Here is a 13,499-nt window from a genome sequence, read left to right as displayed (position 1 = left end):
ATCAAATCCAGCAAGTTCCCTGTTTTTTCATATCCCTTTTTATTTTTTATTCAGTACGCTGACAGACCGCAGCGCACACGGAGTATGTGGAAAATGTGAGTTAGGTTGAGAGAGCATTTTTCTAAATGGTGACCACCATTGTTGGGCTTCAAATATGCGCTTCAGAATCCACTGGGTGACGTCACTGAGACTACATCCATGTTTTATACAGTGAATAGAAATCAACGTTTTTTGGATTGCCAGAATGATAACAAAATGAATGATACATGGATCCTTGTAGGATGGATCCTCTTTCACTCAAACTAATGCACAACCCAGCAAGAAGAAGAAAACTGTTTTGAAAGAAACCCTTTATCATCCTCACTCCATTTCAAGATGCTAAAGCTCTATGAGACCTGTTTTTTTCAGAGTCGTTTAAAATCCTTCTTCTGAATGGTGCTCCTCTCTGATGCTCTATGACCTACACACACACACACACACACACGTACCCTTCAAGGATTTTTAACAGCCCCTTTACTTATCAGAAATATTGACAGAATGAGTCGATATGGACTAAAAAATTAATGGAGAGTGACTGTGTGGAGGAGGCGAGATGTGATGCCCCGCTCTCAGGTGCAGAATGACAGGTTTCAATTAGAGCCAACATGTTTTTAGGTTGGAGGGTGATCATTGAAGGTCACATGCTGTTAGGATGTCTTCGATCGTGAAGGAACGGAGCACTACTTGATAATGATTTTCTTACTGCAGGTATTGATATTCAGCGCCATGCAGTTCATCTAAGGGATGGACTCTTTGGTTTGCCTTTAAGGATCATATTTGGTGAAGATCGTCATCTGAAGACAGAAATAACGCAGGGATGATATTCAATTAGGTGTACTTTCTGCTAAATCCCTTTGGTTAAACTGTCTGTGGTGTTCATTAGCATGCTGTCCTCGGGGAAACAGTCAGCAGAAATGTAAAGATGATGCGCTGAAAATGAGCTCAAACATGCAAAAACAGAAATCACAGACCGGCTCCCTGTAAGACGCAAAAATTGCTTTTCTGCAGATTCTAACAAACAGGCTGTGAAAGACAATATGACCTCACAGAGAACAACTAGCATATCCTAACATTGCATATGCATTATTAATGTACATTTCTGCTGTGTCTCTGGATGCAAAGGCATAGGGAACAATTAAAGAGGTTGATATTAAAGCCATGGATCAGTGCAGCTCCTGTAGCTCACAGCGTGTCTTTATACTCTTTGGGGACATTCTTAAAAGTTCACTGTTACTTTCTATTAATAACTTTCTCTCTTGTATAAGCTGGAGCTAGCTTTGGTGACAGACCGCGTCGAGATGACCCTAATCCCCCTCCCACTGTGGGTCACTGTCTTGTCCAGCAGAGCAGCTCTCTGGCTGTCACATTGAAGCACCAATCCGTTGTATTCTTAGACCCCGTGGCTAGCTTGTTCCCATGGCCCCGGTGGCGATTAGCCTTACTATTCAAAGCTACTCTCTCAAGCTCTCCGTCTCCTCAGCCGCTCCCCTCCAGGATGTGACTGGTCAAATACTCTGCTCGGTAAATCTACCTCAGCTAATCTAAGCAGCTGATTAGTATGGTGCTGTGGGACAAGTGTGTGTGTTTGTGTGTGTATCATCGTCTGTGCACAAATCATGTCCAACTTATTGAGCGTCAGGGGTCTGCTGCAACCCAACATTCACACAAATAGTTAATAAGGCACCCAAAATTCAGCAACCTTGAACTTCCAGCAGAATCAGTGCCCACCTTTCACAATTACGTGTTCCTCTCTCACATAACAAACAAGTACAAGTTCTGCCGCCCACAGATTTTTGCATTTAAATTTCAGAAAAGGCTGAACCTCTTCACCAGTAGCCATGTCTGAGTCTGAGTTGAAAACAATCCGTTCACCTTTGGGATTAATTAAAAAAAAGTCTGGATCTAAGGTTCTTTACCCTGCAGAATAATGAGAGCTGCCAAAGAGTGCGGACGACAACTGGAATATTTAAATATGTGATACTCAAAGACACAAAGAATTATTTAAGAAGGCATGCAGAATGAGGTGGACCGGATAATTAAAGGTAAGGATCAAAAACAGGATCCGCACACTGTATTAAAAGCCTCCAGCTACTTTAATTGCAAAAGCAACGTTTTGATATGACAGATCTTTTTTTAGGCACAAACTGTTAGATTGGCTTATGGGATGGGACAAGATTCATAACTTTTTTTTATTGTTTAGTTAATCAGTCACTCCCTGCTAAGTGCTAATACTAACTCTCTATCTCAGTAGAATGCCAAATGGAGCAGCAAGAAATTCAGCCAGTAGATCCTGAAGTATGTACTAATTCACAAATAGACTTTGAATCATGAATCCAGAAAATAGATTCTGAATCGAATCGTGACCCCAAGAATCGAAATCGAAATCGAATTGTGAGACACCTAAAGATTCCCAGCCCTGTTGGCTTATTGTCTACTAAACAAGTTCTTATATTCCCATGCATTTCACCGCGGGTGGTTATTTGGCATTTTAGGTATTTGCTGTGATATAAAGACAAGTCACCCTTTTAAGACGATGCCCAAAACACTGCATGGAGTTTTGTTTGCTGGCTTTATGGGAAATCTTTTCTCCATGAAATAACAAGTTTACACAACCAGATAATGATGAGGCTTGCAGCCATTGCCTATACAGACCAAACCACACACACACGCACGCACACTCAGGTCTCAACAAAACACCGTTTACATAAAGGTCTCATCCTCTGATTTATAATGTGATATTAACTTAGCTATCATCACTCTGCAGCTGAATCAAGGTGACACTCACTTCACTCTCATCCACTGGAGCCGTTCCAACCAAACACAAGAGAAAACTGCTGTTAGGAAAATGAAATGATTGTTCAGCATTGTGAGGAGCTCAGCAGCACCCCTCCACCCCCCCAAAAAAAGAACATTAAAACTGAGTAAGCGTCCACATTCCTGTGAAGGTAAAATCTCCCAGAGGGCCTGAGGGTTGGAGGTGTTCCCTACACCTCAGTGCACGAGAAGTTTCACAAACACTGACATTTCACACCCAAACCAGCTCCTGCTTCGTTAAAAGGGCATTGTGCAACAAACCAGCAGGATACAAGAGGAACAGGCAAACACTCAAAATCATGCAGAGACTTTTAAGGAGCAGATTTCAAAGCAAGTTCATCAAGCAGTAAACCAGCAGCTCTGCAGAACCAAAAACAAAGACCACAGCCCGACAGCTTGGATCAGAGCTTTGCTCGACTGCTGCCAAGCATCAACATAAACCATAAAATGCTATCTTTATAAAACAAAGAAGACTCACATAGCAGGGGGGGCTGCATGTCTTCTTCACTTTTTGGGTTTTGCCTTTAAAGAAGCCGATATCAGTTTCCTTCCATGCACACATTCATTTTAAAAATTATTTCTTATGCTTCCTTCTACCTGCCCCACAGTCAGTGGTCTTGTTATCATTTCTTGTCTTTGGGGTGTAAAGTTGGTGCTTCTTACCAGAAAATGTTCCACTAACTTTGTCTCACAGTTTCATCTTATGTTAAGTGTAATTCAAAAATTCTCAGTCTACTTATATGAATTGTTTGAAAGGGCACATGCTCTTCTTCTTCTTTTGTGTCTCTGGCAGTCTGGAGGCCTTGCGGCACATTGCTGCCTCTCACTGGTCAGTCCTGGTATAGTAACTCTGTAATCCTGTGGCAGATATAGGAACCAGGACAGCTCTCACAGTCTCTGCTCGGTTCTCAGGGGGATTTAGGAGACATCTCAGTGTTACTCTCTGAATTCTAAAACATGATAAAGCAGTGTGTGTAGCTGTTGTGACATTAAAGTACATGTTTGCAGGTTCTGCAGAATTCACCCTCAGGCTTGTCTTTGCCAGATCCCATGTGAATCCCCTAAAATGCCACATGCATCAAACAAAAGCTTTGAATACTTCCTGGTCAAACCACAATGCAACAAGAAGGGGTAAACAAATGAGACTAAATATCCTATAAAGCATGTCAGTAAGATCAATATTTCAATTAAGGCATTCAAATGGGACATTTACTGGAAAATAAAGTGTTCAAGCTTGAACTCATTTCCCAAGGCTGGTTGGAAACAAATACAGAGACAGAAAAACAGCATCCTCCCCCATCGTAAAGTTAAACTTCGTACGGCCCTTATTCTTAAAAACCTGGTGGAGCATGGGGCATTCAGGCGCACGTGTTCATGAGAGCATCACCCTCAACTCAACTAGGAAGTGATCCTCGGAGAGAAAACATGTTAGTTATCGAAGCGGACGAGGAAACAAATACGTTATTGATGAAATACTAAATGTAGAACGTGTATCGACCAATTTCAGCGGAACCTAATCTGAGCTGATAAAAACATATCACAGAACAAATATTCAATAAAATGAAAGATAAAAGAGTTCTTCATCTTCTTCTTCTTGAGGGAGTGTTCGACCGTCCCTCTCAGGGGAACACTGAGACATCCCCGATGCAAAAACAAAGCGGTCCTGTATCCTGAGAAGGTTAACCTTTCACTTCCTTGAGGTGTGAGCTCCATGCATTTTGTAAATGTTTTTTGAAATATCATCGCATGAAACTGGATCCACACATTCTCCGCTGCAAGCACACCAACACAATATGTGACACTGCACTGTATTGATTTCCAATCTTTCATCAATCTACTCCATGCAATCACATTCTGTGAGGTCTCTGCCCTCATAAAGACCAAGGTACTGTGTCACATAAAAACCTGGATGCTCCTGCACACAGAGCTGACCCTTCATCAGACGAACCAGCTCCTCGCCTCGACCTGTCATGAAGGAGACGGATGTTTGCGAGGCGCCCCCAGGGGTCACGTCTCCATGCTCCAGCACCGCAGTCCAACCGTCACAGAAAACACACGAGTACATGCAATTCCCCTCTGCTCTGCTGTCTCTGTGCGTCCTGTAAAAGTCAAGAGGCTCTGTAACTCGTGCTGTATTTCATGTTTGAGTCCGTTCAGGTTCACATGTTTTAAAGATCTCAAGATGTGCTTGAACATGCAAGAGAGGGCAACAAAATGAACAAACTAAAGAAGAACTTTGGAAATTTGTAAGGTGTTTTTGTGGGCTGTCTTAATGTAAAAGAAAATCAACAACACAAATGGAAAATGATTTATTGTAAGAGAGATATAATAAAGAGGTAGAGGTAGGAGATGTGCAGGAATGGTGTGCTGAGATACACAGAAACATAGGATGAAGGAGAAACTGCCAAAAAGGACAGAGAGATAAGCAGGAGGTGCATGAGTTCACACAAGAGTGAATATTTCATGACGCAAGAAACATCTTATCAAAAACAGAGGCAAAATCACAGACCTGTTTTTTAAACCCAGGAAGACAAACATCTAAAGGAATGCTTTTATGAGAGTTCAAAGCGCTTATATCATTGGAGGATTATCTACGGTGGTCGACAAGGGGTTTCCAGTCCTGGCCGACAATTATTGCAGCGTGGACACATGAAGCGAGTTCAGCTTGGACTTGCACATCGGGGATGAGACAGCTGAGCGAGGGTTCTGTCAGAGCAGCCCTGAGATGTCTGGAGCTAATGCTAGCTGCAGGGCTAACTGAGCTGTTGCTAACTCACTGCTCTGTATTTGACCCCGGTCACTGCGGCTTTGGACTGTCGCGAGTATGAAGTTATTTTTGAAAAGGCCGATAAAAATGTCTTGAAATATATTTTTTTTAATTATATGAATTATTGCAGATTTTCACAAGAAGGGTTTTTCATGAAAATACTTTCTGTCCTTAATGCATGGAGGGCTTTCACTGAGCTAAAAATATAAATATGTGCAGCATGCATTGTCTGCTTGGATCCACAATTTCATCCAACTGGCAGGTTATCTGAAGCGAGTGTGTTTCCATAAAGACGTTTTCCTCACACACATGTGAAGGGCATGTGTTAAGGCGGTTTTAAAAAAGGTAAATATGAAGTTAATATTCAGATTCATGTTCTACTTTTTCCATTCTCTCTACGAACTGGCTGAGAAATCAATCCCCTTTCACCCACACACATTTTTATCGTTTACGTCCAAGTTCCTTTATGCTCTACTTAAAATGTCCTTCCACCCACATCCTATGTGTATTTCTCTCACTCATACACACACACACACACTCGGATACTCCCTGATACTTCACGTTGCTAAAGCTGGACAGAGGTTGTCATGGGAACACTTTGACAGTTTTCTTGGCTCACTCGTGCAAAAACACAGAAACTCGATCAGGAGGCGGAGAGAGAGAGAGAGAGAGAGAGAGAGAGAGAGCGTGCACGTGTGAGACAGCAGGGCAGCAACTTCAATCATCAAGAGACATCTGTGACGGGCAGGTGAACACAATGAGTTCTGTTTGTGGGCGAGTTATCTCTATTTATGTGTTGGATTGTTGAAAAGTGCTCATAGACAGTGAGCACCTGCAGAGTCTGGATTCATCAGATATCACAGGTCTCCAAGTAGCAACTGCTTAGTGGAGATGCCAGAATCAGCTGAGCACCAAAGACATGTGTTGCTCTAACAGTAAATGATTTGCAGACTCAGTGTCTCGGTTGCGATTTGTCGGCTAGCTAGTGCATCGCTCAGTCTGTCTTCCCTGTCAGAGATTTATGACTCGGCCTCACAACCACAAGCCTGCCGCTGCAGCCAAAGATGCTCAGTAATCACATCATGGTGCACGACAGCAAAATATTTCCTCATGCATTTTCTGCTGTGTTAATGTAAGTGTGGGATGGTGTGTGTGCTCCAGAGCCAAGTAAACATACATTAACATCCGCTTCCACGTGCAGGGGGGGTCAGCTCAGCTTCATTTCTGATTAATTTATAGAAACCAGGAGCGTGTACATAAAATGCATGTTTCTGCTTTTTTTTTAAATCATGCTTTCTCTTCCAATTGTCTCTGTGACATCAGAAATACAAACGCTATTTGTCTTACTGATGGCTGATTTCTCACACACTAGTAAGTGTAGCTGCAGGCCATCGTCTCTGTGTCTACAGCTGTCACTAAAAGACAGACCCAAATACATAAACGGCTATATAATGGAAATATAAACAAGGTTCAAGGCAGGTAGTTGGATACTGCAGTAGATCGCTGTGTGTAGTTACAGCTGGGTGAAAACAGGGATTTGTTTGTGTGCTTTAACACAACATAGCAGCTACATTACAAACCACTGTGAGGTCCTATTAGACAAAACAAGACCAGTTTCCAGGCAACCACCCGAGACTCCAGCATTTTTACCGGGTCAAGACGAGAAATAGTTGTTGGAAATAGATGATTTATCACAGAACTGTAAAACAGAGATTGTTCACTTTGAACACCGAGTTGTTTCTTTACATTCATACGGATCCATGCGTGCTGTTCCCACCGTTCAATCTGATTGTGGCAACGTGTATGAGAGTGGGTAGGAAAGAATCTTTAACCTTAGATATACAATTTTTAGTTAAGGTGACTTTAACACAAACCCAAAAAATATGCACAACAGGGAGTTTCACCCAAGGATTTTTTTTAATTTTAAGGTATCAGTTTTATAAGGCACTCAGGTTTGTTACACTAAGAGGCAAGAGACGTGGTTCAATTTATCAAAAATAAAGGATGTTTTAATACAAAATGGATTAAACTGCATTATAAAAACACCAAACACACAAGGACGTCGAGGGCGAAAGGGAGAGGAGCGCGTCATGCTTCCTGTATGCTCGCGCTGCAGGAAGATACAGGGCTGCAAGACACGTTATGATGAAACATCGCATAGGACGCAAGTTAGCTACATGCTAACATACCTGAACCGATGGCAGCAAGAGGAAGGAAGTGAGGCGGGCAAACCAAAGAGTAAGAGGGAGAGAAGACGGACACGCCTTCCCTTTAAAGAGCGCGCCGGCCCCATTGAAAGAAAGGCAACACAGACTCACACATTAAGCAGGGATGACACATATCATCCTTATGCTAAGCTAAGTTAGCATGCTGAGGCTGGCAGTATTTCATACAGACATGAGTTTGGTATCAATTATTATTTACTGATGATATTCTAATATAATAATTTGACTATTGAAGTAAGAAAGCAAACAAGCACATTTCTGTATCATGTTAATAAAGAAATGTCACAGTTCAGACTCCAGGTGTAAACACTGAATCATGACGGTGATGTTGCACGAACAACAACAACAACAGTACATGCTGGTAGATAACAGAAGAGATAAACACGTGATCATTGTGGCTGTTATTGTCAGCCAGCTGTGACACTTAGATAAAAGATAAAGATAAGATAAAACAGTAAAAGTAAATGATCCGAGCCGTTCGACCTTTGTGCTTTTCTTATTTAACTCTGCTGCTTCGCTTGCATCTTTGATACATTTTACCTAGACGTACTTAAGGAGCGTCTTCATCAGCTCTTTGGCCAACATGAGCTCAACCAACTTACTGCCCCTGCTGAAGGCCGATAGCTTAAACCATAGACACTAATTATTTAAAGAGTGTTGCGTCACTGCCTCATTGTGCACTTTCCTTTCTGCTGATAGAAATCTGAGAAAACTGACCTTCCTCCTCTCCATCGTTTCCCTGCAACCCAATATGAGTCTGAACTATTTGAGCTTTTTTTTTTTTTTTTGCCACAGTTGCTCATTTCTCCACCATAAAAAACTAACCTTGCAACATGCAGTCCTACATTGGTTCATCTTTTCTGTGGTCTAACATGGACACGCTGCAGCTGAATGCTCTCATTTCATGATAAGGACGAATGGTACACAAAGAAGGACACATGTTTACAACACTACAGGCCACAAGACAAGCATGGACATGTGTCAGTCACGCACTCTCTGATGATGGAAGATGTCAATATTTCCCCGAGCCTCTCTCCGGGGGTCTTCACATGAGAGCGAGGAGGGCCCAGAGGAAAGGTCAGCCCCGGCTCAGAGCGGCAGCTCGGCCACATCAGACGCAACACTGAGGGATCAAAAGGGAGGATGTAGCCCACCAGTGAGACCTCACAGCGGGATCTCAAGGAGGACTGACGCTGGAGGAAGAGGTGGAGGAGATGGAGGATGAGGAGGGATGACAGAGGGAGGAGGAAAAGTGGGGACGAGCTTGAAAGTGAAGGGAGGAGATGATGGCTGTTTTTAGAGATGACATGGGCAGGAGGTTTGGATTTGAATAGAATAGCACATATTATTTAGAGCTAATGAAGCTAATGATAGCTACACTGACTCATAGGGAGAAAACGTTAGTTAGCAATCTATGATCCCATCGTGTTAAAGTCTGGTGAAGGTTTGGATTCAGGTGCTGATGGATAATATGTTGAGTGGGACGTTGGATCTCTAAACATAATTTTACAGACAACAGATATCTAAGTTAAGACTTTCATTTCCTTTTCCTGGTTACTGTTTACAAATACGCAAATTCAGAGCCGGTGAGCCCGTCTCTGGACTGTTTGATACAACGGCTGATGCTAAGAGGACGTTTTTTTTAAATGTTTTTAACCAGGAGAAACCGCATTGAGATTAAGAAACTCATTTAACAAGAGTGTCCTGGACGTTGACGGATGAAGCTAAGAAGAGAAAAAGAAAGAGAGAGTGACCAACAAGAAGTAGAGCATACATCCCTGCAGATATTATTGAGAACAGGCTGCGAGTAGTTAAGTTGGGTCGGAGCAGCTTGAGCTTGCTCCTGAAAAAAATACATTTTAAAAAATGTTCAATGATTCATCTGAGAATTTAGTTGCAAATAATTTTGTCATCAAATCAGATTCCTCTGACTCCAGGCTCAGTTTCACCCGGCTTCAGGGATTTTTTTTGGCTTTCATTTATGCTACATTCATTTGTGTTTGAAGAAATAGCTAACATGGTTTTAACAGTGCATTAAGCATTAAGGAATTGAACTTGCTTGGTTTGCGGTCTCTGAAGCTTTGCACAGCCTCATCAAACATGTTTTTCTCTCTAGAACCAATGCTTCAGCTCTTTTGTTTACATGCGTTTAGAAAACATATAATGCGGGAAAGTAAAAAGTAGAATGACTGTCAGAGATAGTGAAGAGCTTCTCGTGGGAGAAAACGACCGCCAGGCCTATGAATCATAAAAGTCAAAAGGGAAAAAAAAAGAGAGTGAATCATGAAACTCAAATCATCCAGCTGCATGCATATGAAAAATATGAGAATGCAAATTCAAATGGAAAGAAGATAGAAGAGAGAGAGCGATAAGCGCAGGGTGTCTACGTCAGCAGTGGGAGAGTAAGCAGACCCTCGGGGCAGAGGGGGATAAATAAAGGAGTGAGGAGTGTGAGTAGCATCACCCTCATCTCCCCTGCTGCTGGTGGCTCTGTCGCCGGTCATGCTCTGTTGGGTGGTGATGTCACTCAGATGGTAGAGAGGCTCGTCGACCCTGCCCACCACGCCGCAAAGGGAATCGTTTGTAATCAGTATAAAATATCTGTGAATGCAGCGAGCAAAATGTACTTGTAAAGTATCAGTAAATGAGATGAACTAACTCATTTAGATCATTTCAAGACGCTCAACAAGTACATTTGACAGAACCAAAGTAGTTGTTACTCTCCACCTCGGGTGTTTTCTTCCTCTTCTTGGTGTGGCTGTATGTTTCCGTGTTGAGAACAATGAGCTTTTTCTAATATCAAGAAAGAGAAAGAGGACAGCACGGTGAATATTAGATTCAGGTTTCCTCCCATTTCACAAACGAGGTTAAAGCACAACTTCAAAAGCTCTGACTGAAGGGAGAGAGGGAGAAAGGGAGAGGGGGGAGAGAGAGAGGGAGAGAGAGATTGGAGGTTTGCACCCATATATAACCTCTGCCTCACTGCCAGCCAGCTCATGGTGTCACGCTAAACTGTGCCCCTGCTCTCAACCCCACTTCTGTCCCCTCAGCACTTTAGTCATTGGCTATAAATAGGAACACACACACACACGCACACACACACACACACACACACACACACACACACACACACCCCGGCCCTCTCTGTGTATTTTCTCACTGAAGAGATTTCAGCTGCGATGAGGCCTCACCTGCAGGCTCGTGTTGTGTTTATGGTCCTCGCAGCACGCTCGGAGAACGCCTTGCTGCTCCGCTGTGTTGGCTCAGAAAATGCTTAGCCCGGCCCATCACAGTGAAATACCGAGCAGCTCCACAGGAGGCCAAAGGCACTCTCACCGGGACCGAGGGAGGCCATTAAATCACAAGCCATTACAAACACACACACACACACACACACACACACACACACACACACACACACACACACACACACACACACACACACATGCACACATGCACAAACACCATTTCAGATATATTTCCTGGTTCAGTATCAGATTAAAAAACCATCCTAAGACATGTATGCAGAATATTTGTATTTCCTATTAACTGTTTAAATTTGAACCTGTTTGTTAGCTGACCCGCCTCGAGTACAGCGTTCTGACCGAGTTGGTTTCTGAAGCCACAATGGCCGTGTTTGGACGAGATGGTGAAGCTGCAGAGGAGTGAGGGGTCATCAAAGCCAAACAGTAAACACCAACTACTAACTGATTCACTAGAAAGAAGGCTAGTTAGCCAGTGTGTTTCTTAATAAAGTGTGTAGCAATAATGCATGGGCCAACTAGCAGGCAATAGAGTAAGTGCTATCAGATGGGGCCCTCTCAGGGAGGTGTTCTACTGTCATTGCCAAATTTGCACATTTTCAGTCAATGCTGTGATTTAAGGTTTGTCCGGACCTACTGGCTCGGGGCCCAAAGCAGTTCCCTGCCTTGCCTATTGACAAGCAGCGCCTCTGGTTGTCACCGTAAAAAGAGCCAAATATAGGCAAACTTTCCCCTAGTTGTGCAAGTTTCCCACAAGCACCCCCCTCACCATCACAGCTAAACATTTCTGCATTTAGAACCAGTAACTAATGTTTGAAGAACATTTTGTACTTTTCTCTATCCGCTCACACAGGTAGTCGGGATCAGCTCTCCTCTTGCAGTAACTCAGCTTTACTGCAGCACCAGCTCAGGTTTTTTTTTTTTTATAGTCTCAAGAATCCCCCGTCTGAGCCACAACACACGCTGTGACGTCAGAGAGCGCTCTACGTGTGTGCAGGCCTCGCTGTCAGCCCCCGCACGGCTTGTGAGGAGGAGGTGGGCACAGAGGGAGAGAGAGAGAGAGAGAGAGAGAGAGAGAGAGACGGGGGTGGGAGGTGGGCTCTACGCTGTGATGTAATTTCATGGAAATTGTTATGTGTGGTGATGCTGCAGCTGACGGGAGCTCTGAACAAGCACAGCCTCCTACTGGTCGAGGATAAAAAAGCAAACAAAAATAAACAGTGCACAGATGAGAGCATCAAAACAAGGGAAATATGATGATTGTGTCTCCACGTGCAGCAGTGTTTACATACATATTAAGTCCACATTTATAGCTGAGGGTTCAATCTAAATGTGATGTATTAACAGTTTCTATCATGCTAAAGCTACGCTAGTCCTGCTAGCTGTAAGCAGGATGATAAAAACTTAAATGTCACCTGTTACAGTGATCAAAGGGTGTCCTGTGTTTAAAAGATCAGACATGAGACTCATGATCCAATGATGTGACCGCTGAGGAACAGAGAGGACGCTTCAGCATGTGTTATGGGATAAACTTACAGCGCCATCTGGTGGATACAGGTCAGCTGTTTTGTCTGGAGCCATCCAAATGTCTCTCATTTGAGTTGCTTATCTTTAATCCTGAATGTCATTAAACCATGGTTTACAACTGCAGTAATTAGTGGGCTGGATTTTAATGACAGAATCTACAGCGTACAGTTAAATTATAAAGGCGAGACGCAGGTGAAGATAAAAGTGCATGGCAATTATTGTTTTTCCATTTGCATGTTTTGAGTGTCATCAGTGTACCGCAGGCAGCCTATACCACCAGTGGCGTTTCTAGAGTTCGTTGGGGCCCCAAGCAAGAAATATTTGGGGGCCCTTCAACCAACATTTATCACCACTATGTCTGCCAGTGTCCCAACGCTCACTCCTCTTCCTCTTCCTCCCTCCCCCCCCCCCCCCCCCCCCCCCACCAAACTGCTGTTTTCAGACTTTGTTTGAAAGTGTTTTGAAATATGGATTTGTACACAGACATCCTGTGCATGACATTTATTTTTCCCTTTAAAGGTCTGCTGATTGTTTTTATAAAAGAAAATGTTTCAGACCTTTGTAGCAACGTTCAGTCAAAGGGGAAAGCAATTTAAACTTAAAGATATTTAGACACACAAGCAGAAACTTCTCCATGAAATTGATTTTAATAGATTGTTAAAAATAAGGCTATGATGCTATTTTTAGCAAACATTGACCAGGAGGAACCACCGTCATGGTGTCCAGAGGAGGCGGTACAGTGTGCAAATGTGACCGATCTGACGGCGGTACAGTGAGCACACATACACCGCAAATCTGCAGAGTCAAACACACACAAACTAATGTGTCCTGCTTCCACATGTACACACAAACACACCCCACCCA

The 13,499-nt window shown here is 43.1% G+C and overlaps 1 protein-coding gene across 2 annotated transcripts in view; it reads left to right on the top strand.

The window, feature by feature from the left end:
* Nucleotides 1-13,499, top strand: part of LOC132954521 (interferon-induced protein 44-like) — a 158,302-nt gene that overhangs the window by 103,509 nt on the left and 41,294 nt on the right. The gene's annotated exons all lie outside the window — the stretch shown is intronic.

Source organism: Labrus mixtus, chromosome 20 (assembly GCF_963584025.1).
Source record: "Labrus mixtus chromosome 20, fLabMix1.1, whole genome shotgun sequence".
Classification (NCBI taxonomy): Eukaryota; Metazoa; Chordata; class Actinopteri; order Labriformes; family Labridae; genus Labrus; species Labrus mixtus.
The sequence above is the reverse complement of the archived record's forward strand: the minus strand, read 5'-3'. Positions and strand labels throughout refer to the sequence as shown.